Consider the following 27,577-nt stretch of genomic DNA (forward strand, 5'->3'; position numbering starts at 1 on the left):
CTGCCTCCTTCAGGACTGGTCAGGTCCGAAGGGTGCTGGACCAGGCATGTCCAGACTGTATTATGTACTAAAGTTTATACAATGCAGCTCCACACTAAGGATAAGGAAGACTGCAGCCTGCAGCATACAACTCTATTGGCTAAATCTGCCCCGTACCAAAGACTGGCCACCCTTGAGAGCCTCAACAGGCTCCTGTATGCTTTTTATAGATTAGGTTTATAGCCATTTGTGGCTACTGAGGAGAAAAGCTTTTACGTCACTCCATCCCTAACATACGGCTGTGTGCTAAAAAACCCACAGCTATGCACCATTCCATGGAGAGAGTGAGTAGAAACTTGTGAAATTCCAGAAGATCCAATCATACGGGCCTTGGACAGTTGATTCCTAATGGCATCTCCAAGACCTATGCAAAGAATCTGATAAGTTAAAACTGGCAAGTCGTCACATTAAGTTTGCAGCTATCTCTGTGCCACCATCAAAGCCTTGTTTTTAAAGGGAGAAAGGACAAGGGGGGTGAGTGGCAGGGTTTGCTCTTCCAACCCCCTGTGAACAGCGGGTCCGCAATGAAAAGAGCTGTTATAGGCTGTCCTTCATACTTGCATTTACAACACCAGCCAGTGAGTCATTTCCCTCTGAAAAGGAACATTTTAAAAGCAGTTTCACCCCTAAATGCCAGAAGTGTTAAGCTTGTTTACAACTTTGATAACTGGCTTCTTGTGATGCCAAAGGGCACAGCCACTCACATCTGCTAAAACTGGGGCTGTCCTGTCCTGTTGGCCACTCACAGGAAGTACAGCGTGTGCTACTCCCTGCAGGCTGGAAACACAAAAATACCACCACGGCAGTGCCGGGAAAGTGCTTCATCTCCTATTTATATTATTGCAGCACTGCCAGCCAATCACCATGTATTTATTATAAAGAGCCAGATTGGCTCCTTCCTCATACTGATTAGCTGAGCATTGTGACAGATGTCTTTCCAATCTCCTGTTCAGTGGACTGTTTGCTCCACTGTTTTGGGGGAAGAGGTCTCTTGAAACACATACTTAATGTCTGTGCGGGAGCCAGCCTGCTGCTTTGCTGGGTCTCCCTCTGAGAAGCCAGGATTTGGTTTGCTGCTATGGCAGCCATTGCCCTCTCTTTGCTCTTGGGTTCAAGTAGGACCCAGAAAGGAGAAGCATAAAACACCAAGGCTAGGGCTGCACTGTAGCCATCATTCAAAATAACTTATGCAATTTGCACAATACAAATTGTGTGAGTTGTTCTGAAATATTTCAAACTTCCTGCTAGGCATCTCAAGCTAAGGGGCAGCGGGAACAAAATACCTCACTAGAAATAGCCCTGATAATTTGAGTGAGGTGTTTAGCCTCAGGGTTTCAATTTCAGGATACAAATGGATTTCAAGAGTTTAATCACCTGTTTGCTAAAAAATATAATATTTAACTGGCTGTTCTCCCAGATGCTGGATAAACATAACCATAGCACAGGTAGTGCAGAGTATCCGTAAGGCCTCTAAACAAACTACACAGGGTCATTAAATTACAGGTGCTGGCATGGAGGTGTCCAGATAAAAGAAGAAATTCTCTGCAATAAACTTTTTTGCCCAAAGCAGTGGGCTCAGTCATGAAAATCATGATATTATCATAGGGCAAGTCTACATTAGACCTTAAAGTCAAACACAGATGTGCAATTCCAGCTACAGCTATTGCAAAGCTGGAATCTATGTATCTACCATTGACTTATCTGGCCATCTTCACTGTGGGAGGTTGACAGGGGAAACTTTCACGTTGACCTCCCTTACTCCTTGTTAGAATGAGGAGTACAGGAGTTGACCACGGATCCCTGGTAGTTCAGTTTTGCACATCCTCCCTAGGAGTGCTAAATCGAACCCCGGAAGATCAACTCTGACATGTCGATCTCTCCCAGTAAGCATAGATGTATGCCTAGAGTATTTCACAGAGTTCAGAGGGCACTTTTAAAATCAAACATACAGCAACATCATCACCCAGGGTGTGCTAAATAAAGGTGCCATCATCTCACCTCTACCTTACAATAGACAATGCCAAGATCTTGACACAAACCAAATGGAAGCACTAGCACAGGGGTGTACAGAAATTTACAACAGTGCTGTACAGCGCAATACATTGGATTTACCGAGCTGAGCGCAGAGCACCTGCTCTGCTCAGCCTTGTTCGTGGCTCTCTGTTGACTGTTATGCCAAAGTCATTGTTGTGAGTAGCTGCGTGGACAAGGTAAGAACAAATCCAGTCAGTCAGAATTGTCCTTTTAATGGGAAGTTTTCAGACATAGATATGTGTGACGAAAAGTGGGAGAAGCAATAAATCTGAATTTAGTCGTTTTTTTTTCAGTTCTTTACAAAAAATTCCTGAATTACGCAGTTAAGAGGTTAAAACAAAATTTGTTTTTCTTTTACAGACAGGCTGGAAAGAGTCAGGAGACAGTCATATAAATACACACAAATTGTAAGGATCCAAGGCTACATATCTAGAGCCTCGTCCTGGAGAGGCCCTAGCTCTCTAACACTCCCTCACCACCACCGATGGAAGTGGACGCAGGACAATCTTACCAAATCTGGACGGGCAGGCTGTGCAGGAAGCCCTATTGGAGTACCCAAGGTCTGACTGGCTCATACCTGATTGTATCACTCACACCTGCTACCAGAGCCAGGAAATGACCTGTGTGAGCTCTCTGAACAGCTGTGCAGACGTACGTACAGCCACCATCCTGGACTCTGCTCTTGCCAGCCTCCTGCAATTTGGTCCGGTTCTGTTCCTGGGCTGTTCTGTGCTCCCAGCTTGTCCTGCTCTGTTCCTGACCCTTGCCTTTCTCTGACTCCTGCCCTGCCAACTTGCTCCTGTCAGCTACCAGTTGGCTCTTGGGATACGTCTGTACTTACCATGAGATTGACCAGGTCTGGTAAAATTGCGCAAAATTGATCTCTCTGGGGTTGCCCATTGTTCCCCCATACTCCTCCTCTCGCAAGAAGTAAGGGAGGTCAATGAGACAAATGCTACTGTCGACCTCTGTCAGTGAAGACAGACCTTACAGTCAACGTCAGATATATTGATTGTAGCTATGCAATTGCTGTAGTTACCATTGCATATCTGCAGTCAACTGTAAGGTCTAGTGTGCACCAAGCCTGACTCTGATCTGCCCTTTGGCATCTGACTCTGATCTGCCCTTTGGCATCTGGCCCCGGTTCTGATCTAACACAGCTACCCCCCTAGGTCCTGACTCTGGCTATGGTATTTGATAGCTGACTCCAGCTCGGAACCCAGTTTTGGTGTCCTGACCTGGAAATCTGCTCTGCCCAGCAGACCTGACTCCTGCTCTGACCACTAGGTCAGCCCCCCCCACAATCCTTGTTCCCAGTACATGCAAAGGATTTTTCTACTCTGTGATGCATACAGTTTTAAAGTAGAAGAAATAACATAAAATTATTTGTAATGAACTACTTTACTTAAGTATCAGAGAGACAGCCATGTTAGTCTGTATCTTTGAGAACAACGGGGGGGTAGCCTGTTAGTCTGTAGCTTCACAAAGAACAAGCAGTCCTGTAGCACCTTAAACACTAACAGGTTAATTTATTGGGTAATGAGCTTTTGTGGGCAATATCCGCTTCCTCAGATTCTTACCCATGAAAGCACATTACTTCATAAATTAATTTGTTAGTCTTTAAGGTGCTACAGGACTGCTTGCTATTACCTAACAGTATTGATAATGGGCCATTTCCGCCTTACTGAATAGACCTTGTCAGCTCTGGCCCACCCTTTTTCTGGGACCCCATTCTTTAAATACCACTCTGAAACCACCTCCCCCCATCTCGTGTGTAGTACCCAGAGGCACTGAGACCTCATCTGGAGTGAGTGACATCTCTGCTCTACAGCATTGGCTGCAAGCTGGCTGGCCTTTAGCTTGTGGTAGAGTGAAGGGCTTTAGGCCCTATGCTTGTAGGTTCCATCCCTGGGGCTGGCAACCCAGATCTGTTGGTATTACACATGCATCTGATGAAGTGGGTCTTTGCCCATCAAAGTTTATGCTCCAAAATATCTGTTAGTCTATAAGGTGCGGCAAGACTTCTTGTTCTATTATCAAACCAGTTTGCAACAACGCATCTCAAGTGACAAAGGTTTAATGAAACAAAACGGAAATCATGCAGCAGTGCGTCTATCCCATGAAATTGCATGTCTCATAGAGCTGGCAGGGACCTCAGGAGGTTATTGAGTCTGGTCTCCTGTCCTCTTGATGGGGCCAAGCACCATGCCAGACAGATTTTTTTAAAAAATAGATCTATTTGCCCCAGACCCCTAAATGGCATCCTCAAAGATTGAGTTAACAACGTGAGGTTTAGGAGGCCAATGCTTAAACCACTGAGCTATCCCTCCTAGCCATTGCCCTATAAATCATTTTGTTAGTCTTTAAGGTGCTATGTGACTGCTGGTTTGTTTTGTTAGAATACAGATTAATATGGCTACTTGTCTGTTACTATTCACAGTATTAATGTGTTTGATTATAACATTAGCCATCATTTTGCCCATAGAAATATGTGCTTAATTTCCTCTCTCTGCCTCTTTTCATTGCTGTTTCAAAATGACTATGAAATAATCTGAAGTAAATAGCATTCCTTACTCTCACATTAGGTCAGGCACAGATTTCAAAAAGCAGCATGAAAAACCTCTTTATTGTTCTGGGAGCTTTCAAATTAATTTCTGAGCCTGCATGTTGTCAAGAACTAGATTATGCAGAAACCAGTGAGTCATCAACTCGTTTTTGAAAATCTAGACGGGAGTTTTCTTCCAATTGCTAATGACAGTTAAGCTTTTTCTGGGGGGGGAAAAAAAAAAACCTCCACATCCAACACAACTGCATAGTCAGGATCTAATTGAAGGGCCAAGGGGTGAAACAGGCAGCTGTGACAACATTTTCACTGATTCCTACAGTGCTGGATGCTGACTGGTCGCTCAAGCTGTTTTGCAGCCTTAACTCAGTTGTGTCATTTTGGCACCCCTAGTGGTGTGTGTGATAACTGCACATTCAAATCTTCACAGAAAATAACTTTAACCAAAACTGTATCTGTGAATCTGGCCCTGCTCCTAAAATGTGGGGACCTGCTTGACCTTATGCATATGCAAGTAGGTCCAGGCACTGTACCTGAACTGTATCTAGGTTCCAAACACCTGAGCGTTTGGGCTAATCTGGGGCTTTGCTTTAGCCTCGTACAAACTGAGAGTTTGCTTACAAAATGTGAATCCAGATGGGCTTTCAGCTCCCACACTTAGCTCAGAGCTATGCTGAACTGCCATCTGGGTAAGGCCCATCACCAGTCTGAATCAGATAACTGTTTAATAGGATGGGAAGACCAATGTGAGAGCAACTGTTTAATAGGATGGCTACCCCCGCCCCCCGCCCCCCGTTGTTCTCAAAGATACAGACTAACATGGCTATCTCCCTGATACTTAAGTAAAGTAGTTCATTATGAATAATTTTATGTTATTTCTTTTACTTTATTATTTGGATTAATAAAGCGGCCTAAGCTTCACTCTAGCTTGATCCGAAACAGCTTTCTTCAGGACTGGAACAATGTTTTATGTAAGCAACTTGTTTGCTTTAATTTTCACTTGCCCCCACACATCCTGACTTCACATGGAAGCAAACTGAAACAGCAAAATATTGCAAAATGGCTCTTATTTACAGCTGAGCTGAAAACAAGAATCACTGAATTAAACATGTTCTGGTGAGATTTCCAGCCCAGGTTCTAGACAAAGGAGTTTGGATACCTTTGTGATAAGCCACCAAACTCTCTCAGAAGGAAACACATTTGACTTCTGATGTCACATGGTTGTAGGATGCTTTTTGTAGTCATGGACTCCATTACTGAAATCAGCACACTACTGATACAAGCAGAGCCAACCCAGTGTCACTAGCAGTCTCATTAGAAGAGCTTTATGCTTGATGGTGCCAGTCATTTTAATATAAAACCATTCAGCAGTAATTGGCCTCACTGAGCTTTTGATATACTTTTTCAAAGGGTGACGGTGGAAAGTGTCAAAATACACCTTTCCTGCCGAAACTCCCATGAATTGTCCCTTGGTCTTTGCTGGTAGTATCTCCAGCTCTCTCAAAAAGAACTCTGTAGCGCAACTGATGATTTTACAGTTATCTAGCTCCCTGGATGCTGCTGCACACTTTAGATGAAAAAATATGTAACAAAACTCTTCCTTACAAGACAGATAGGCTACATCTACACTAGCGAGTTTTTTCGAAAAAGCTGGATTTTTTTGAAAAATCACACTGAACGTGTATACACAAAATGCATTATTTTGATATTAAATCGGATGAACACAGCACTTTTTCCGGTGGCCCTCTTCCTCTCCCAGATGAGGAAGTGCGTGCTTTTCTGAAAGACTCTTTCTGAAAAAAAAATGCATGTAGACACTGGGGAGGCCTTTTTTCGAAAGAGCAGTCCTCATCGCACCAGATTTTTCAGTCCCTGACCAGTTCTTTGGAAAGAGCGGGGGCTGTGTGGGCACTCTCTATCAAAAGAGTGGATCAGTTTTTTCAATTCCCTTTTTTGTGTGTGGACGTGCTCTCTCAAGAGAAGTTTTTTCAGAAGAGTTCTTCCAGAAGAACTTCTTTCGACGGATTGCGACAGTGTAGACATAGCCGTAGGGTAAAATTCTGGCCCTGTGAAACTCAGTGAGAGTCTTGCAGTTGATAGGATGTCAGGGATTCATCAGCAGAACCTACACATGGTGTTGAAGGTACGTTTTCCTGAATGGCAGGAAAACTTTTTGAATTGAACATTGCAGTGAGGAGTTATTATTTAAAAACAAATAGCTGAAAATAAAGAGCAAAGACGGATGGACTAAAGTGCGTGAAAGGTTATACCTCAGGACATTCAGATGATACAGAGTATGGTAAAATTTAGTTTGCTTTTCAAGAAAATGTTTCTAAGAGTTAGGTTTATTAGACTGTGGGGTAATTTCTCAAAGGAATCAAGAAAATCTTTGACATGCCAGTCATTTCAAATTAGGATCAGGAAATAATCCTCCTTTGGCAAACTCTGGACAAGATTTTTCTTACTTCCAGTTCCATTAATGTAATCTGACAGTGGTGAGGATAGCAAGGGTGAACCTTGACCAGTCAATCTGATTTTCACAAGAAGTTTCTTTGTAACAAAATAGAGGTATTATAATAGCAACTTAGGGCCTGGTCCTACAAGGCTCTGTCCACACCTCCACACCAACTGAAGTAAATGCGGTGATGCAAGTCACTGGTAACTGGGGGCACTTAGCTGCTTTCACACTGACCAAGTCCCTAGTTCGGCCCTACAAAGCCTTTTGTGGTTCACAGTCCATTTACTTGGCATCCAGTCTGCCATCTTGAACCATATGTACCTGGGAACTTTGAGAGGGTGGGCATGGGTGGGATGAAGAATGAGCAATTGCATGGATTCTCCTGGTAGCGTCCTTTACAGGATAGGTAGCCTTTGTGGGACGTCAATCAAAATCATTAGGTTGTAAAGTCTCCTGGGCAGGAAGTGTCTTGGTACACTTTGGTGCAGTACCTAACACTTCTGTGCCAGTTCTGATTAGGGCCTCTGGGTGCTGTTGCATTCTAAATATTAAATATATATAATCAGAGCCAAAGTAAAAATAAACTTTATGACCAGTAAACACATACCACATTATAATGGCAGCTAAATATCAGAACAAACTATTGATTTCCACTCAAAAGTAAAATGTGCCAGAGATCTGGTGTTTGCCCAGCATGTTCATTTCCCCGCTGTTCTTGCTTGACAGAATTCTGCAATTAAGGCCAAATGTCCTCTTGTGCATCTTTGGAATGGGTGGGAGGGAATGTGTCCCATCCTACAGACACACATACACACCCCTTAAATCCGGCTGTGCAGATGTGTTTCTGTTATGATACAAAACTTTATCTTGTTTAGACTGAAAAGTCAGGATAGCTGGAACTGGACCAGGTTAGTTTCCATTTGTTGTCTTCTCCCATTCGACATCTAATTGCTGGTGTTCGGATGAGGATGACACGGTCACCAGTACTGAAACTGCTTGGACTGAAACTCCCTCCCAGATCCTACACCCAACACTCTGCCTCAGCCTGGAGCGCCCTCCTGCACCCAAACTTGCTCCCAAAGCCCACATCCCTCATTCTCTCCTGTACCAAAACACTCTGCCCCAGCCTGGCGCTCCTCCCATACCCAAACCGTCTCCCAGAGTCCGCAACTTTCAACACCTCTTGCACTCCAGACCCCTAGCCCAGCCCGATGAAAGCGAATGAGAAGGCGGGCAATCGAGTGAGGTGGAGTTGTGGAGTTGACAGAACTTTGGGGAAGCAGGGTAGATCCATGGTAGATCCTGTGTTGCCTTTAAGGTCAAAGAGTGATCTTGGGCATAAAAAGGTTGGAGACCACTGATCTGGTCGACACAATGTTTGTCTGGATAAGGTACACTGCTCCAAAATATCTGTTAGTCTATCAAGTGCCACAGGACTTCTTGTTGTTTTTGAACATACAGACTAACTTGGCTGCCTCTCTGATACTGGATCCTTCATTAGCTTGCCTGAGCTGGTGCTATCATTTAGGAAGCAATGCCATTAGAGTCTCACCCACAGCCTCAGGTAAATGGAAAGATTGCAGTTGACTTCAATGGGCTTTGGATCAGATCCAAAATACCCTGAGCATACTCTTCTTTTACCTCCTTCAGCCTTGATCCTGCTCTTAAAGGAGGCAGTAGGTGGTCATTGGGAATAAGCCCTGCAATGGCCTTTGAATGGAACAGCTAGATAGGCCTTTTTAAGTAGGCAATGTAGGACTGAAATTTTCCCTTGTATTTGCACCGGCTGTTTTAATGGAAGTAAAATGAGAAACACCTCTGAAAGTTTGGTCAGGTTTAGATGCTCAGTCAGCAAGTAACATAAAAAATGAAATTAATGCACACAGCTACATGGCTCAGCTCAAATGTCCCAGTCTTGAAGTTTTGAAAGGCCATGATTTCTGATTGAGTTTTTAATCCAATAAGAGAACCTGAAGACGTCTCTAGAGGTACCCTCAACAATGGAAAATAGCCAGTAGTCTCTGTGAATGGAGAATGTTGTTCACACTGGAGGTTAACAATGCTGTGCATAACAAACACTGAAAGCCAAACCCTCTCCAACAGCCACACTTGTAAGCATGTGCAAGGCTGGAGAAAAGCTATCTTTCCCCCGAGGGATTCTGTGGCTGCTACTGTGTTATATATAGGGGCAGTATTTCCAACTACACCACAGAGGCAATAGTGACCAAATCCATCTAGTCAGGGGTCAACCTACATTGCTCCCATTCCAGCTGACCCAACAAGTTGTGGATGGAGCCACCATGGAGATCACCAGATCTTTCCTTCTCCACCTGACCATTGGAAATGCATTATCTCCAAGGATGCCTAGGTACTCCACAGCACTCGAGTGTTTGGAGAATTTGCCCCTACTTTGGGAGTGATTTACAGAGACATACATGGCAACTAGGCACTTCAGTGATAGGGTGTAAAACCTGCACACTAGAACTGAAGGGAATAAGGAGCAACTCTGGGCCCAGACAGACCCGTGGGACATGTGCCAGCTGGAGGTGGAGCCTAAAGGGAGCCAATCAGACAGCTCAGGAGGGGCTTTACAGATCAGAGAGAAAGAGACCCGCCACAAGAGCTCCAGGGAAAGAGCACTGCAGAAACCTTCTTCCCTTGCTGCGGCAATCTATAAAAGTTTGATAAGAGAGTGGATGGTAGGATGTGGTCCCTGGAGGCAGCCTGAGTTGCTCCTGGACGCTGGACATTGGTATCTCTTATGGAACCTGGGGCCAGAGCCCAGTACAGTGGGAGCACCTGGGCTCCCCTACCAAGCTACCTCACTAATAGGGGCATGAAAATGCTCATTTCTAGACTCTTCCTGCGGGAAACCTCTGTAAACTCCTAGCTGGGATTAGACACCCATCGGGGTCAATGGGCAGACCCCATATCTTCCCTGGAACGCTCACACAGCAGGGAGAGATAAGACTGATTGACAAGGTAACCAGAAGGTAGGGTCAACCCTCAAATAGACAAAAAGCCGCTGGGTATGAATGTGGCTTGGTGGAAAAGATGGGAATCATGGCAAACGGACCTACCACTCTAACCACTAGGTGACACTACCAATGCAAAATGACCATTACATCCCTACTGAAAATCATACCAATAACTGTTATTTATGCCTTTGAAAATTTCTCCTTTTCATAGACGCAATCATACAATGCTTGATCATAGGACTGGAAGGGACCTTGAAAGGTCATCGAGTCCAGCCCCCTGCCCTCATGGCAGGACCAAGAACTGTCTAGACCATCCCTGATAGACATTTATCTAACCTGCTCTTAAATATCTCCAGAGATGGAGATTCCACAACCTCCCTAGGCAATTTATTCCATTGTTTGACCACCCTCACAGTTAGGAACGTTTTCCCAATGTCCAACCTAAACCTCCCTTGCTGCAGTTTAAGCCCATTGCTTCTTGTTCTATTCTCAGAGGCCAAGAAGAACAAGTTTTCTCTCTCCTCCTTATGACACCCTTTTAGATACTTCAAAACCACTATCATGTCCCCCCTTAATCTTCTTTTTTCCAAAATAAACCAGCCCAATTCTTTCAGCCTTTCTTCATAGGTCATGCTCTCTAGACCTTTGATCATTCTTGTGGCTCTTTTCTGGACCCTTTCCAATTTCTCCACATCTTTCTGGAAATGCAGCACCCACAACTGGACACAGTACTACAACTGAGGCCTAACCAGCGCAGAGTAGAGAGGAAGAATGACACACACCTGTTAATGCATCCCAGAATCATGTCTGCTTTTTTTGCAACAGCATCACACTGTTGACTCATATTTAACTTTATAGGGTCCACTATAACCCCTAGATCCCTTTTTGCCATATTCCTTCCTAGACAGTCACTTCCCATTCTGTATGTGTGAAATTGATTGTGCCTTCCTAAGTGGAGCACTTTGCATTTGTCTTTATTAAACTTCATCCTGTTTACTTCAGACCATTTCTCCAGTTTGTCCAGATCATTTTGAATTTTGACCCTATCTTCCAAAGCAGTCGCAACCCCTCCTAGCTTGGTATTATCTGCAAACTTAAAAAGCATACTGTCTATGCCAATATCTAACTTGGTACCAAACTATCTCCTCTTTAAACTAAAACCATTGCAATAGCACACCACATAGGATTTCAAAGCACTTCAGCAAGGACAGCGTTATGTGCTTTATTAATCTATGTGGCTAGAGAGTTAAATGTCACATCCCATCTGTGAATACCGGGTACACTATTATTGATTGTCCTTGCCTTTTCACCTCTCTTCACGATAACTGTCATCTCCTAAAGATGATGCTATAACACAGGTTCGGGCAGCTCGCATTTTTGAAAGTACATATTAAGTCCCATTGTATATCTCAATTCAGAAGTGGACATTCAAGAGTTTGTGGACTGTGACATGCAAGGATGAGCTAGGACTCGGGAGATGTGAGCAGAATCATCCACTCTACCCTTGTCTGCATGACGGCAAACTGTCACGGATGACAAACTCCAGATTTCCCCTAGTGAACTCCTCTTCCCAACACCATAACAAACAGTGTCATGGAAGGCTGCCCTCAGCAGGAGTGCATGACACACTGCTAAAGAAGCCCAGCGGCAGCTTGTCTATACAGGGCTCCCATCCTTGCTAGTAGAAGTAGACAAGCAGAACTGAACTGATGTTAGTGACAAGAGGAAAGTTTGATGAATATCTCTCCCTCCCTTTCTCGAAGTGGGAGTCTGCGCTTCTCTTTGAAAAGAGGCAAGGAAGAGAAAATGTAAAAAAGGATTAAAAGAGATGATTGGAAAGAGCAAAACTGTTCAGGTAAAGACTTGCAAAGCTCTGTACAAAGTAAATTTCTGTGCCCGTCTTCAGCTCTGAGTTCCAAGGCAGGTATTACCAGGCAGGGCAAGTTCTTGTTATTTAGCCAGTTACAGTGTATCATTGTTTAGTCAATAATGTAATCTAGCCCTGGCTAAACATTATAGCTGGGAGTACCTCAAAGATTGACTGAAAGGCTCTTTGAGTTACACAAAAGCATGGTGTGAGTTCCTAGTGCACAAACAAGATATGTGAATAGACCAAAAGGTTTTAAATGATTAAAAATAAATTTAACAATATTTTTATATTTGCTTCCCTGCCAAGATTTGACCTTAGTTTGTGTGTTTCTCTCGCCACTGTTAAGAATATTAAAACAAAAAAGCAGTGAAGTAGCACTTTAAAGACTAACAAAATAATTTATTAGGTGATGCGCTTTAATGGGGCAGACCCACTTCTTCTTCTTCATCACCTAATACATTATTTTGCTAGTCTTTAAAGTGCTACTTCACTGCTTTTTTGTTTTGATAGAATACAGACTAACACGGCTCTGTCTCTGTCACTACTGTTATGAATGGCACAGCAACACCTAATGCAATGTAACAGTTGTGTCGATAACCTCACTAAAAGCTACTAGCAGAGAACATTGAAGTCATGTCCTGGAAGACAAAAGCCTGTGTGTAATATTAGACCTTGTTTTCTTAAGATTATAAAAATGTAAAATTTGCTGTATTTTCTTTGGCACAATCATCACCTTTTGGAGTCTGCTAGGGAAAGCCAGTTCTCCTTCACTTTAAAAAGATGACATTCTGACTTGAGTAATCCAGCAGGGAGAATCAGGTGTTTCCTAGCGCTGTTTGCTTTCTGCACGCTCTGATTAGATATTCTAATAATATTATTGAACATTTCAATAGCATTATAACCACTAAGTAATGGATCCTTAAAACACCTCCATCATAGCAAATTTGATTTCTGTTATCAGGCTACTGGTTGAACCTCTCTAATCCAGCACTCTCTCATCTGGCAACCTCCATTCTCCAGCATGATTTTAGTTAGCCAGACAACCAGTTATCATGGGTGTGGCCAAATTTCTCATGGTCCCATAAAGATTGTTTCCAGCCACCAGTCCTGGCTCTCAGTGTTCTGTGCTGTTATTTAGCTGTAATTTACCCCCTAAATGTCTTCTAAGAGCCCAGTAAGCAGTGGAAGCATTGGTAATGCTGTTAGACAATATTGACCCCCAGTGATCTGTAAAATTCTCCCTTCTGGCACCAGTCAGGTCCTGAGGGTGCCGGATTAGAGAGGTTCAACCTGTACTATATTGATCCTAAAGCATGCACCAAAGTCTATTGAAATGAACAGGAATAAGAGTCTTTTCACTCCTTCAGGGGGCTTTGGATCAGGCTCCTCATGCCTATATATGAAGGTAAATAATAAATAATATCACTTTGTACACTCATACACATTTTCTCTCATTCTGAAGCACCAGCTGCAATACCTTTGAATATTTTGGCAAGTCACAGATTTGCTGCTGCTTATGGACAATTTTTCTCAACATCAGCCAATCAGCTACAAAGTGGCCACAGATTTCACACGGCCCCCAGATTTCACACAACTGCGCTCTTCTCTGATTGCTATGGTTTATATCCGACAGTTAACAAAACAGTGCATTGCACTGACACCAGTAATCTGGAATAACTAACGCACTCAAGGCTAAGGAATCACAAATTTCATGTTCTTTCCTCTTTTCTTCTACAGTTATTGGTAACCAAATTCTTAAATGAGGTGGAGCAACAATTTGTAAGTGCTGAGAAGAGCACAGTATCGTACTCTAGCAACTCACGAGTTACTTCTCTTGTATGGAGCCATTTTTGTTTCAGTGAACTCACACTAAAAATGCTCTAAACTGTTTTTTATAGCTCAAGAACTGCAATCTGAATCTTACAGAAAGGATGAGCAATTAAATTGCAATTGCCTCCTTCCACTTCTACCACCCTGAACCTGAGGGCTTGTCTACACTTAAAGGGAGATTGATGCTCCAGAGGTCAATCTCCCAGGGGTCGATTTGGTGGGTCCAGTAGAGACACACTAAATCCTGCCATCGACCCGGTATTCTTGGTATGCCACAGGGTCCTAAGGAGTAATGGAAATTGACGGGAGGGCTTTTCCTGTTGATCTCTCACTCTGTGGACGCCAAAGAGATTTAGCTCTTGGTACACTGACTCCAGCTACACTATTCAAGTAGCTGAAGTTGCATATCTTAAGATGACTTTCTCCCTAAGTGTAGACCTGCCCTGAGATTGCGTCCCATAGCCTGTGAAGGAGTTAACTGTGTACCATTCACTATTACCACAGCTTTCCTTGCTTTGAGAGTCTAATTTGTTCCATTTGGGGGCTTTTCCATTTTTCTGGGGATGGCAATTTATTGCGAATCTGTAATAAGTTATGGAAATTTGCTGAGAATGTCTGACCTTTTGAGATGTTTATATGAGGATTGCCAAGTTACTCTGCTCTTTCTCTCTAATTCAATGCTGTAAATAGAAAGCAGCTTCTTAGAAGTTGCTGAGGTTGACTTTAAAACCAAAGGGAATGTACACTTACATACTCTCGACACCTCCACTGAGCACACAACATCATCTCCCGTAGACAAAAATAATGCGAATGCTATTAAGAGGTGGAGACAATGGATGGCAATGACAGGATTTTACTGAGTTTAGATCCAAGATTTGTGCAGCTGCAACAGAGACAGGACTTCAGTTTGTCTTCAAATAAGATGCATTGTAAAGCCTGTTGGCAATACCAATGAAGGCAGATTTCACAAGGTTGAGAGATGTGCTTCAGTTTGTGGGAGTATTGAGAGGCCTGGATGCTTACATAGACAGCTTGCATCTTTAAAATGCAGCTGCAAGAGTGGTGTTTCTTTTAGTATTTGGTGTCAGCTGGTTCCATAGCAGAGCTGCATCAAAACAACCAGACACAAACTTATGCAAGTATTTCAGAACTCAGAGAAGGTCCAGCTGGAGTTTGATTATCAAACAGATGGAGGTTTGTAGTGGAGATTCTCAACAGACTGGAGTTAATTTTCTATTCCTTTCTCATGCTATGCAGACTAGAAAGAACAGCAACTCCATCCAGGTTCAAAGAAGTGCACACAGGCTGCCATCTCATAATGCCCTGAGTTTCCACTGCTCCCAGAATTAGTCAGTGGCCTGGACAAATGTACCCAGACTGAAGGAGACAAAATACTTCTCACACCCCACAAGAAAAATCCCATTTAGATGCAGTGTGAAAGTTATGCCACATGGTGGAGCCATTAGCAGGAGTCCAATAAGCGCATGCTCAGAGGAATTAGGGAAGTCACAGCTTCCTGTGCTATTCTGCCGTGCACGTTCCTTCTGAGCAGCTGATGTGACAACAAGGAATTTGGGAACTGTCCTACCAGTAGGCACAAGGAACTGTTAAGATCGGTAGTCCAGAAGCTTTAGTGGATCTACTCATAAAAGCCTTGTTAATAAGCTTCAACAAGTGTTTTTACAGGTCTGACATTCTTATAGGAATGACATAAAACTCATGGAGTTTCCAGCTGCAGATCGAAAAGGAAATTGTCCTCGCTCTAAATCATTTAGATGCAGTTAACTTGTCACATCAAATGCTCATTCTAACCCCGCCTAAATCTCACTTCTTCCATGTTACCAACACAAAACAAATTATTTTTGTAAAAAAAGGTAACAAATGGAATTCAAAAGATGTGCCCGTTCCATAACTAAGTAATCTGATTGCTCTAACCCTTGTCCTTCCTTGGCCCATCCCCACTATTGTATATTACTCTTACTCATTTCGGTCAAGTCTCAATTTAGATAATAAGGTCTTTGGGCCAAGGATCACATCACTGTATTTCATCTGTGACATTCCAAGCATACTTTTGAGTTATCATGAACTATAGTCATATACACGAATGGTGCTTTTTCATAAGAAAAGAGCCAGTACACAGCCGGCTCCCTGCTGCGGGGCTTCTGGCTTCCTCTCCCTCTAGAAGGGTCCCCAGGGCTGGGGCTGCTGGTGGGCTTCCAGCCCCGGGGCTGCTAGGATTCCCCCAACCCCTGCGGGGATCCTGGAGTTGGTGGGGCTCCACACCCCGGCTGGCTCCCATCCCTGGGGCTGCTGGGGTTCCCTGACTCAGCAGGGTCCACCCCCCTCCCAGACATGGGGAACCCGTAGCTGGAGCTACAGAGGTGCCAGCACTCCGTACTGCCATGTACCATCACAAAAAAGCCCTGTACAGGAGTGAAAAGAAATGATCACCGTTGTGGAAGGAGTGTCTATGTAATAATCTGTATGTGATTGCCCTTCCCAGGATACCGAGACCCGCTTCAAATATGGTTAAACAAGCAGTAAATGTGTAACCAAATTCTAATACCCCAGTGACGCTGTATTTGTTAGGTGCTAACCATCTGCCCAGAAATTCAGAACTTGTTTTCATGGTGCACCAATGCCTGCTACAGGGTGTGACTCAGCTGGCGCGCACTAAACATTCCCCACACTAACATGTACTAGGAGACTGTTCGCGTGCACCAGCAGGATGCGACCCTACGCAGACCAATTAATGTGCGGCGCAGTAGCACAGTTACAAATCACTCCCTGCAGTGCATGTTCCCCCATGTAGACACTGCAGAATCAGCCACGTTGTACTCATAATGCTCAGCATGAAGGGCAGTGAGGATGAGTGCTTTCAGACAGACATGGCAGGTGCAGCTTAAAGGGACTGCTAAAAACTAACTAAAGCAGACAGGAGCCCATGGAATAATGGGATGGAGAAAATGTATCTTGAGATGGTGAGCCTGCCTCCATGACGCACTGCAGCATTGTGCCTACTCCTACCACTCCTAGCATCAGATGATGGTGAGTTGCACAATGGAATAGCCACCCATAATGCACTGCTCTCTCTGCTAATGCTAGCCCAGCAACTGTGGACATATTCTGCTGACAGGGGGAGTGTTGTCTAAACACACACAAGCAATGTGATTGCATTGGTTTATTATCATCCGTGTAAGTCAGGTTGCCTTTACTGCATTGTGTAGACCAAGTCTTGGGGGACAGGAATTCCAAACCTTTCTTGAGAACAATCAAAATAGAATTCAGTTTAGATCTTTTCAGAAGATTCCCCAGATCCACTGAGCTGCCCAGAGCACTGGCAGCCCTACAAGCTGGCTGTCACAGACACAAGGGCCTGGAAGCCCTAAAAACTGCAGGACTTCCTCGTCCCTGCCTCTTCCATCTGGAGCCTGGCAGCCCCAGTTCAAGCCAGGCTCTCGATCTCCTAGGCTACCTTGTTTGCAGCAGCTCAGCAGGGTGAGCTGGCAGAAAACTAGGAACAGAACATTTCCTACTTGAACAAATTAGCATTTTCTGATAGGAAAAATGTTCTGTTGGAACATTCTTGACTAGTTCTAGGGTTTATGTGCCCTCGTTACCGCAGTGCAGTCTGACGGCTAACGTGTCAGGACAGAATAAGAGGATATTTACACTTGATCAAACATTGGTGATCCAGAGTAAGTCAGTCAGTGCTACAGGTTGCACCACCCTAGTCTGGCAGGATCAGGACCTGACTGGTCCCAAACAAGATAATTTCCCAGATGAGGGAAGACCCCCTGACACTGGGTCCCACACCCTAATCCAATGCCCAGGGAGCTGCCACAGGCTCAGCCCCGCACTCCCATGGGGCTGCCGGGGGACTTCAGCCCAGGTCTCATGCTCCCTAGAGCTGCCACGGGCTGAGGCTCCAGCCCCAGCTGTCCACTGCCACCAGGGGGCTGCTGCGGGGCTCCTGCTCTGGCCCAGATCCTGTGCTCTCCAGGGTTGCTGGGGGCATTCTAGCTCCAGCCCCATGCTCTCTGGGGCTGCTGCAGGGCTCAAGCCTCTGTACTGTGCTGTCCCCAGCCAGGCTCCTGAGGCTGTTCCCCTGACCCCAGCTGGCCTTCCCACCCTTAGGTTCCTGAGCTCGCTAGTCCAGGAGCATCCATGGTCCTGCTAGACCATGGATGTTGCCGGCCCAAAGACTGCCAGTTTTAAGAGATGCAACCTGCATTACAGAAGGGGTTTTGCATTGCACCGAATGGTAGGGCAGGTCTACACTACAAATTTACAACGGGGCTGCAACATCAATGCAACTACACTGCTGTAGCACTTCTGGTGAAGAGAGCTCTCCTGTCGGCTTAATAATTCCACCCCTGCAAGAGGGGGTAGCTGTGTCAGCAGGAGGTGCTCTCCTGCCAGCACAGCACTATCAACACTGGCACTCAGATCAGTAAAGCTGTGAGGGTCAGGGCTGGGGATTGTTCACACTCCCTAGTGATGTAGTTATAGCTATGTAAGTTTGTAATGTAGACAAGGCCAAGACTGGGCATCCTTTTATTCTACCAGGAGCAAATGAGTTCACTGTTCTAGAAACTGGATAAAGAGTTTTATACTGAAACTTATGTAAGCCCAAATGCGAATACGCATGGTATCTGGGGGTATGGAAATCTGGATCTGAACCCTGCAGTTCAATTTCTATTTTATACACTGGCAAATTTAGTGTAGACCTGGCAAAAGGAAAAACATTTTGTTGGCATGGTTATGACAGCAGAACTTCAGTTATGCGGATAGGACATAGCTATGCAGACAGGAAAGTTCTGTCCATTGTGATCTTCCTTCAGTGTGTGTAGCTGGGGATGTGTGTTTGGAACATGGGGTCTGAGTTCTTTCCTTAATGACTGACTTAAACCCTTGTACTCCGGGTGAAGCACAGGTCATCTACAAGTCTCCTCCACTTCACTGTGTCCTAGGACAACATTTCTAGCTGACCCCAAGAGTACCCCAGTTATTATCCTTCAAGCTCAGGAGATATTCTCCACATTACCTGAGGTCTTCCTCTTTTGGGTCTGCCTTGTGAGTTCCAAATGAGCACTTGATGGACTGTGCTGGATGATGGTTTTCTGAGAGTGTGGCCTACCCATCCCCGCTTTCTTCTCTTGATTGGAACATCAAATGGTTCTTGTCCTGCTCTGTTCCAAAGCTCCTCATTTGTGTCCAAGTCTTGCCATTTGATGCGAAGGAGGTACCTTAAGCATCTGTTTATGAATGTTTGTAGTTTGCAACTTGAAGACATTTTAGTACACCAGGTCTCAAATCTATGCAAGAGCACACTCTTCACATTTGTATTAAAAATCTGCAGTTTCATCTTTGCAGACATGATTTGTGAACTCCATATGGGATGAAGAGTCTTGAGTGCAGCTGTTCATTTCCCTATTCTGGCATTGATACCCTTGTCTGTTCTTCCGTCTCTGCCCATAATACTCCCCAAAGAGTTGAACTGCTCCACACCTTCCAGATCATTCCCTCCCAGTGTGATGGTGTTATTGTTGGACTGGTTGATCCTCATTGTCTTGGTCTTTCTTTAATACCGTTGTGCAATTCCAAATTGCAGGAATGAAACCATCAGGAATTTGCAGAGGACCACAGATAAAATACTTGCACCAAAACCTAGTGAAAGTTTCAATACTTTTCTCACTTTTTTAAAATCTGTCTTTGCGATCAACACAACAGCTTTTATTCTGAGTGCACTGGGACTGACAAGGACACCAGGCACGTTGTGCCAAAGACATCAGCCAATTTCAGGTCTTTGTAGGAGCAACAGCAGCTCCGGGTTACTTTAGGGATATGCTGCTGGGTTGCTCATGTAACCTTTCAGCACCCTTCACATGTCTCTGCCCTTTAGCACAGCAGCAAAGGAGGAGAAACAGTTGGTGAGCGGGGGCAGAGCTAGAAGCTGAATTCAGAGGTGGGCTGTAATCAGACTGTTGCGATAGCAACGCATATAGACATATTGAAGCCAGTGAAGTTATGACAGTTTATAGCAGCTAAGAATTTGCCCTACTGCATAGAAACTGCTTTAAAAATCCTCAGAAGAAAGCAGATAGTTTTTAAAACCACAGCAAAAATCCTTCTAGTTTCACACTCCATTCCTGCAAATGTCCAGTAGCAACTGGTTATGATGGGAGATGCAGCTGATTTCCTGATTTCTCTGTTGGTTTTTTCAGTGCTACCTAGCAAGGTAACTATATACACAGTATTTTCCTTTCTTCCATTTCTTTTTTTTTTGTCTTGTAAATGTGTACATGAAAGATGATCTGGCTGAGAGATGGGTAAGTACTGGAAAGGTATTAACACTGATTCACGAAACACCCTTTACTTTACTTAAACTTGTATTCAGGCCTCTATTTTCATTTCCCCTAAACATTCATACAGGCAATTTTCAGTCATGCAGTCATGCCATGAGGCTTCAGTGCCGATATATCACAAACAATAAGCAGTCCTTTAGCACCTTAAAGACTCACAAATATATTTATTAGGTAATGAGCTTTTGTGGGTAAATCTGAAGAAGTTTGGTCTTACTCATGAAAACTCATTACCTAATACATAAATTTGCTAGTCCTTAAGGTGCTACAGGACTGCTTGTTATTTGTGAAGCTACTTTTTAACCTGGCTAACCCCTGAGTCAATTGCAAACAATGAAGAACTAAGTAATAATACAGTCAAAAGACAGGGCTATTTGCACATTCAGAGGATGGGATGTGTTTGCAGGAAGTAGTCAACCCATTTCACCAGATCAGTAAATTAGTGAGGCAAGGTGGGTCAGGTAACATCTTTTTTGGACCAACATCTATTGGTGAAAGGGACAAGCTTTTGACCTCCACAGAATTCTTCCTCAGATGTCTGTAGAGGTGTCTGTAAAGCTCCAAATTTTGTCCCTTCCCCAACAGAAGTTGGTCTGGTAAAAGATATTACCTCACCCACCTTGTAGTGGGACCAACACTACTGCAAGAACATGGCAAACAGTAAATTATTTAAGTGGACAACATTAACTGAAGAGAGGAAGTGGCCTCTTAAGCTGTGTCTACACGAGCCCCTTCCTTTCGGAAGGGGCATGTTAATGAGTGAGTTGGAAAGATGCTAATGAGGTGCTGCTATGAATATGCAGTGCCTCATTAGCACAGTGATTCGAATGCGCTGCTTTTGAATCGTGCACCGCCCGTGGAGACAGGGGGCCTTTCGAAAGGACCTTCCAGTCTTTGAAAGCCCCTTCTTCCTAACACCAGACAGGAAGAAGGCGCTTTCGAAGACTGGGGGGGCCCTTTTGAAAGTGGCACTTTCTAATCGCCGCAGCTGCCATTATGCTAATGAGGCACTGCATATTCATAGCAGAACCTCATTAGCATTTTTCCAACTCGCTCATTAACGTGCCCCTTCCAAAAGGAAGGGGCTCGTGTAGACACAGCTTTAGAGACTGCACCACAATTTAGGTTGTTTAACTGTGCATGTTTCACTGACTATTGCTACACAAAAAAGACTTCAAGAAGTTGTTGATACAACAAGCTATATACATAAGTAACACAAAGAAGAGGATTAGTAACAGAGAGAAAGCCGTGCTAGTCTATATATTATCAAAACAAAAAGGCAGTAAAGTAGCACTTTAAAGACTAACAATTTTTTTAAAGACCAACAAAGTCTTTAAAGTGCTACTTTACTGCTTTTTTGTTTTGAAAGAAGAGGATGGATGACAGTGGTACCAACAGTACATACTAACTCTAAAAGATGGAGATGTAGGGTTCAGACAGAAAAGAAAGCAATTAGAAACAGGCACAAGTGAAAATATCCACCCTGAACTTTCCATTTATCATCTGTGAAAAGATGAAGACTCGACAGAGACAGAGAAGACCTTGGAGCAATTTTGGCTTTGAATGTCATTCATTTGTTATATTGCAAATAACGGCTCTTTTAATCATCAGAAGAACTGTAAGAGCGACTCCAAAATGCTTTCCATCCTGCGCCGTGCAAGTCACTGGAGTGCTTTTGGGCCTGTACCTAATTTTACTTTCTCAAGAGTGCAATAATATTTTCCAGCACATTAGATTTATGAAACAAAACATTTGGCTCCCTTGGTTCTTCCCCTTTGTCCTGAGTTGCACAATTATGTTGTTTACCATTTATTTCCTCTGTTGGGAAATGATCAGCTCAAATGTTGTACTACAGCATGCTAACATTAAAGCTAAGAAAACTCATTACAGCTTCACATTTCCTTCTTACTGGGGAGCAGTTTAAACAGAAACAAGAACACACATCCATTTGCGGGTCTATAATAAAAGACACAGCAAGAGACAGAGAATACCTTGAAAGCAAAAATATTTGTAACTCCAAAGAAGCAATGGAGAATGTTAGGGTATGGCTACACCATAGTTGCTATTTCAAGATACAAAGGCATCCCAAAATAGAAACTCTGCAGCTAAACACTGTGCTTGAAATAGTGCATACAAGGCTCAGTGGAAACTTCGAAATAGCCACTTATTTTGGACCCAACCCTAAGCATTCCTGGTAGGTGATGGTTGAGTGTCCTCAACTCTCCAAGAATTCCATTGGCCTCAGTGGGAATTGAGGCAGCTGAATCCCTCACCAAGAGGCAGTAGGTAACTCACAGGATTCAGCCTTCCAAGACAGTGTTCCCTTTGTGATGTGCTCAGGAATGCCAGCTGTTACTGCTGCTGAACTAGGCCAGTGCCCGTTCTATCCAAGCTTCATTTTGCCTTCTAAGATTCCTGGTCACCTAAGTACAGCCACCAAACAGGCTCATTCTAGGCAGAGTTTGCAGGGGTCCCACCTCTCTTAGGTCTGGCTTGATTCACAAATACACTCGTCTGCTAAAGAGACCTGCTTCCCAAACCCTAACCTGGCTTTCCTGCCATGGTTGTTATTCTGTTTGTAGGACTCTCATATAACAATGTCCCCTTCCTTTAGAAGAGTGTACATCTTCACTGCCCAAGAGCTTTTCAGATGGGGAATCCTTACTCTAAGTCAGCCATATCAAACATGAGGCCAGAGGACCATATGAGGCTGGAGTGATTTTTTTTTCTTGCAGCCCACAACTATATGTCAATAAAACAACTAAGTGTGACCCACCTGGTCACACCCCCTCTTCTAGCACGCACAAGTGGCAGGGAGCAGGACAAACACCAACACGCATGCATTGGACATTGACAGCCTGGGGATCCAGGATTGGTCTTTGTCCCTCCCCTTGCCGCTCATGCATACCAGAGAAGGGGGTGTGACTGCTCTAAGGAGAGGATAGTGAAACCCGTGTCAGCCAAGGCAGAAAGAGGCACCTACCTGGGGGCAGCAGCAGGTAGGGACTTGAAGAGCGTGGAGCAAGGGGCACTCAAGAAGTGCTAGGCAGAGTAATATGGGGAGGAGATATGGGGATGGAAGTGCAGTGCAAGTCTCATGGCACCCGGGGGTAGAGCATGGGGGGGGGGGGCAATGCAAGCCTCAAGGGACCTGGGGGATAGTACATGGGCGGGAGAATGCAAGCCTCAGGGGACCTGGGGTTGGTGCATTGGAGGGGCAATGCAAGCCTCAAGGGCCTGGGGGATAGTGCGTGGGCGGGGGAATGAAAGCCTCAAGGGACCTGGGGTTGGTGCATTGAGGGCTGCTCAGCAATGGGAAAAGGTGCAGGCCTCAAAGGGCCAGGGGTGGTACAGTGAAGGCTGCACTGCAGTGGGTGGAGTGCAGTGGGGGACTGCTGTGTAAACCCCAGAATGTCTGAGAAAGAAGTGCAGAGAAATCGGTGGGAGGACCGTTAACTGGAGGGAAGTGGGTCTAAGATTTTGTTTTTATTTATTTATTCCCAAATAAAATCACGGCATGTATTATATTAATTTTATATCAATAAATGTCCGTTTTTTGCAACTGCACAAATAATTATATATTTATGCAAAATCTCAGCCTTACAAAGTATCTCACATTTTCACAGAAGCCTGTTCTGTTTGATTAACCACAGTCTGTACTTGTTTTTATTTCAACAAAATAAGTTCCATATCATAGAAAAAATTAAGAAGTACTTTAAATTTATATTGAAATTAAAAATGATTATACATGAGCAAATAACAATTTTACGCATCAAATATTATGGACTATTAATAAAATTATAAAACAATAACAGTCAGATTAAGTATTAAATTGGCAGTTTAAATTATTGCACTATATTCACACAAGGCCTGAAAAATATTATAAAATATGCCTAAAGCATGATCTATAATAACAAATAATTACAGCTTTCCAGTAGCAGTACCTTTTCTTTGGTGGCCCTGAAAACCATTAGTTTTCATTTGTGCAGTCCTCAGTAGGCTTTGAATTTGCCATGCCTGCTCTAAGGCCTGTCAGGGTCAGCGTGAGAGAGCTGTTGTGAATATTTGGAAAGCTGTCAACACATTTGGGCTTCTGTTCAAGGCTCCCTCTAATTTTTTCCATCCTGGGCAGAATAAATTATGTTACATGCACCAAGGCATGTGCAGATGGGCACCACCTGGAGAGGCACTGTGACTGGCTGTGGGAACTCTGCTAATCTGCTGGGCAGCATTTGAATCTCTCCTGGGCGGTTGTCCAAGCACTCAGCTTGCAGGGAACACTGCTTCTATTCCAAATGTTTGCAGCGCAGACTGTAGTCCATTTCAGAGGGACAGAGTGCCAATACGATATTGCAAATGACTTCCGGGTTAGATTGAGCCCCAGCAAGCAAATTTCCTGTCCCTGAATGCAAAACTACAAAAGACCCATCCCAGAGGGGTCCCTTACAAACAGTTAAGGCAGGTTTTAAGAGAACAGTGCAATCATGGTAAGAGAAAATCAAGAGGATTCAACTGAAATCCTGAGCCAGTCAGCACACTTCATAGCTAGATACACTTGTACTCTATGAATACCGTTCTAATCATCCAAGCAGTGTATTGTCTGTTTTACTGCCAGCAATACCACATGCAGGAGTCTACTTGTATATCGAAGATGCAGCTGTGTGGTCAGAGCAGTGATTCTCAAAGTCGGACGAGAAAGAGGGTCAATCCTGGCTCCGTTGCTCATGACTGAAAATGGCACAGTGATCTGTATGATCAAGGGCTTCTAAGCATGCAAAAATCAACTGTGAACAGGGAAACTACCCAGGCTGGCATCAGTCTTGGTTTGGTTTGCACAGGGGCCTGTGTGTCTCTTCCCCACCTGTCTGCTCCATTTTCGGGAGCAGACTGAAAGGTGCCAGGGTTCTGCTCTCTAAGGAGCCTGTTGGCATTTCTTAGGCAGCCTGGCATATTTTTTTAAATGGCACTTTCAAAAGATAGGGTCAGTTCTGAAACTCTTAATCTGGTCAGTGTCCCTTTCACCCAGTCCTTCCATGAATCCCTGTGATGTTGAGTTCCCCTCCCTCCCATAGCTCAGCTGATGTCCTATGTATGTTTCAGTCCATGTTAGACTGTGAGCTGTCTGGAATAGAAGATTTATCTTGTTTTGCATTCTGTGAAGCACCATGTAAACTGGTGGCATTGAATAAACCAATATGCTAGGGTTTAACATAATCAACCAGAACATCAGACCAGGCTCTTGCAACTAGGGTATAACCATAAAAGGTCACATATACAACATGGGGCAAATCCTGCATCAGTCTCCCTGGCCACTAAAGGCAACACTAGCATGGTTCCTTTATGCACATAGTAAGAGGATTAGGGAACCCCATATTGTCAGTGGGAGGGAACTTGGAGAGCGATATAGGTACCACCCTGCACGAAGCACAGCTACTAAGGCTTGGTCTGCACTTGACTTTGCAGTCAACGCAGATACACAATTCTAGCTACAGCAATTGCATAGCTAGAATCAATGTACCTGAAGTTGACTTTAAGGTCTGTCCTGATCAATGGGAACATTTCTGCCGTCGACCTCCCTTAGTACAGGGGTCAACTGCCAACCCCAGAGAGATCAATTTTGCAGGTCTTTACCAGATGTGTGAAACTGAACTCCAGAAGAGTGAACCTGACTGGGTCGATCTTCATGAAGGTGAAGACAAGCCCCAAGTCTTGATGTGTGTATATGGACATCTAAGAAGTTTAGCATTGTCTGATGGACTAAGCTACCTTTCGTATAGAAAAAAGGACTCAGAACTTGGGACACAACCATGTCCCTACCCTCCCTAACCCTCAAACAATGCAACCTCTTTCTGCTCTAAATTGTTAACACTTAGGGCATGTCTAAACTTACCAGAAGATCAATGCGCTGGCGGTCAATCTTTTGGGGTTCGCTTTAGCATGTCTAGTGGGGCCATGGCAAATTGAACGACCAGGGTGCCGCCATCAACTCCGGTACTCCTCGCAGACAAGGAGTAAGGTAAGTTGACAGGAGAGCTTGTCCCGTCGACCTCCCACCATGGGGATGGCAGATAAAAATGACTTTAGATATGGCAGCAAAAATCGATTTAAGATACACCAACTCCAGCTATGCAAGTTTTGCAGCTGGAGTTGCATATCTTTAATCAATTTTTTTTCATAATGCAGACCTGGCTCTACCCCAGGTCTTGCTCTTCTCTAGGTTTTGCCTCCAAAGCAGAAGATACTTTTTATTTTGTTTCTTTAACAAACTGCACATATAATTTTATTCATAGAGTTTTGCCTTGTTAGAAGAGATCAGAAACCTCATTTCTGAAAGTTCTACTGCAGAACAGCTTCTCTGACTTTTAAGTGCTCATCAGCATTTTCATAGGAGGCAGAAGCCAAATATGTATGTGGTGTATATTTTACCTATGCAACTGTTGAAGATGATCATATGCTGTGTGCTGTATCCAGCTAGTTACGGAACTGATGCATTTGCAATGTGAGCCAGAGAGTGCAGTTATTGGCATTCACTACTTCTTGTAGTTGCATCTGCCACAATCAATGTCTATCCAACACTCTCTATTAAATGAATGCTGAGAGCAAATCCAAGTGAGGTTATCCAACGTAGCATTATGCTGGGCTATGTGTGTCCCCTTGTTATGCTGGGTTAGGAAATAGTGAGCCATGCTCACCCAGGAAAGCTGCAATGTGGTTCCCAGATAAACAGTATCCTGGGTGTAGTCATTAAGCACATCTGTGACCTACAGTGCATCTTGTCGAAATTACCTCGCCGCTATCCATTATTTTGCAGTGAGTGTTCAGGCTTGCGCAGGTAAGGAGTTGGTGTCAACATGGAATGGATCTATTCACAGGCTAGGTTGGCCATGTTGCCTCAACAAGGACCATGGCTGTGAAATGAGTTGGAAATGAACTCAGCACTAATTTTATCCCACACGTCTTCTGCCTGCACAAGCTCTGATTAGTATTAACACACCCATAGCAGGAGTGCCCGGAGGTTATGTTGATGGTTAGGAGGCTGTGGCACTAAACACAGTATAAAAGACATAGAAAAAGATAGCCCTGCCCTGAGGGGCTTCTACTCTCGTCTACAGGGATGTGACATCCAGAAGGTGAAGAGAGCGGTGCAATAAAACATACACAATGTTTATATACACTTGCTGTGTAATTACTGCTGAAGAAGGTGGCAGTTACTCCCATTTGCCTCTCCAGCAACCAAAAAAAGGCGGAATTCATAAAGCATTATGGAGGCGAGTTCCTGAGAGTAGCTAGTCTGTGCATGATAGAAATTAAATAGAGTTGCACAGTAACCTTGTGAAGTGCTGGTATATTTTCAGACCAGTCTGTGAGAAAAGGAAGCTCATGCTTTGAGAAAAAAGGTTTAATTTTAGACCCATTAAAAATAAATATAGAAAGTTCCAT

Source organism: Carettochelys insculpta, chromosome 1, assembly GCF_033958435.1.
Source record: "Carettochelys insculpta isolate YL-2023 chromosome 1, ASM3395843v1, whole genome shotgun sequence".
Lineage (NCBI taxonomy): Eukaryota > Metazoa > Chordata > Testudines > Carettochelyidae > Carettochelys > Carettochelys insculpta.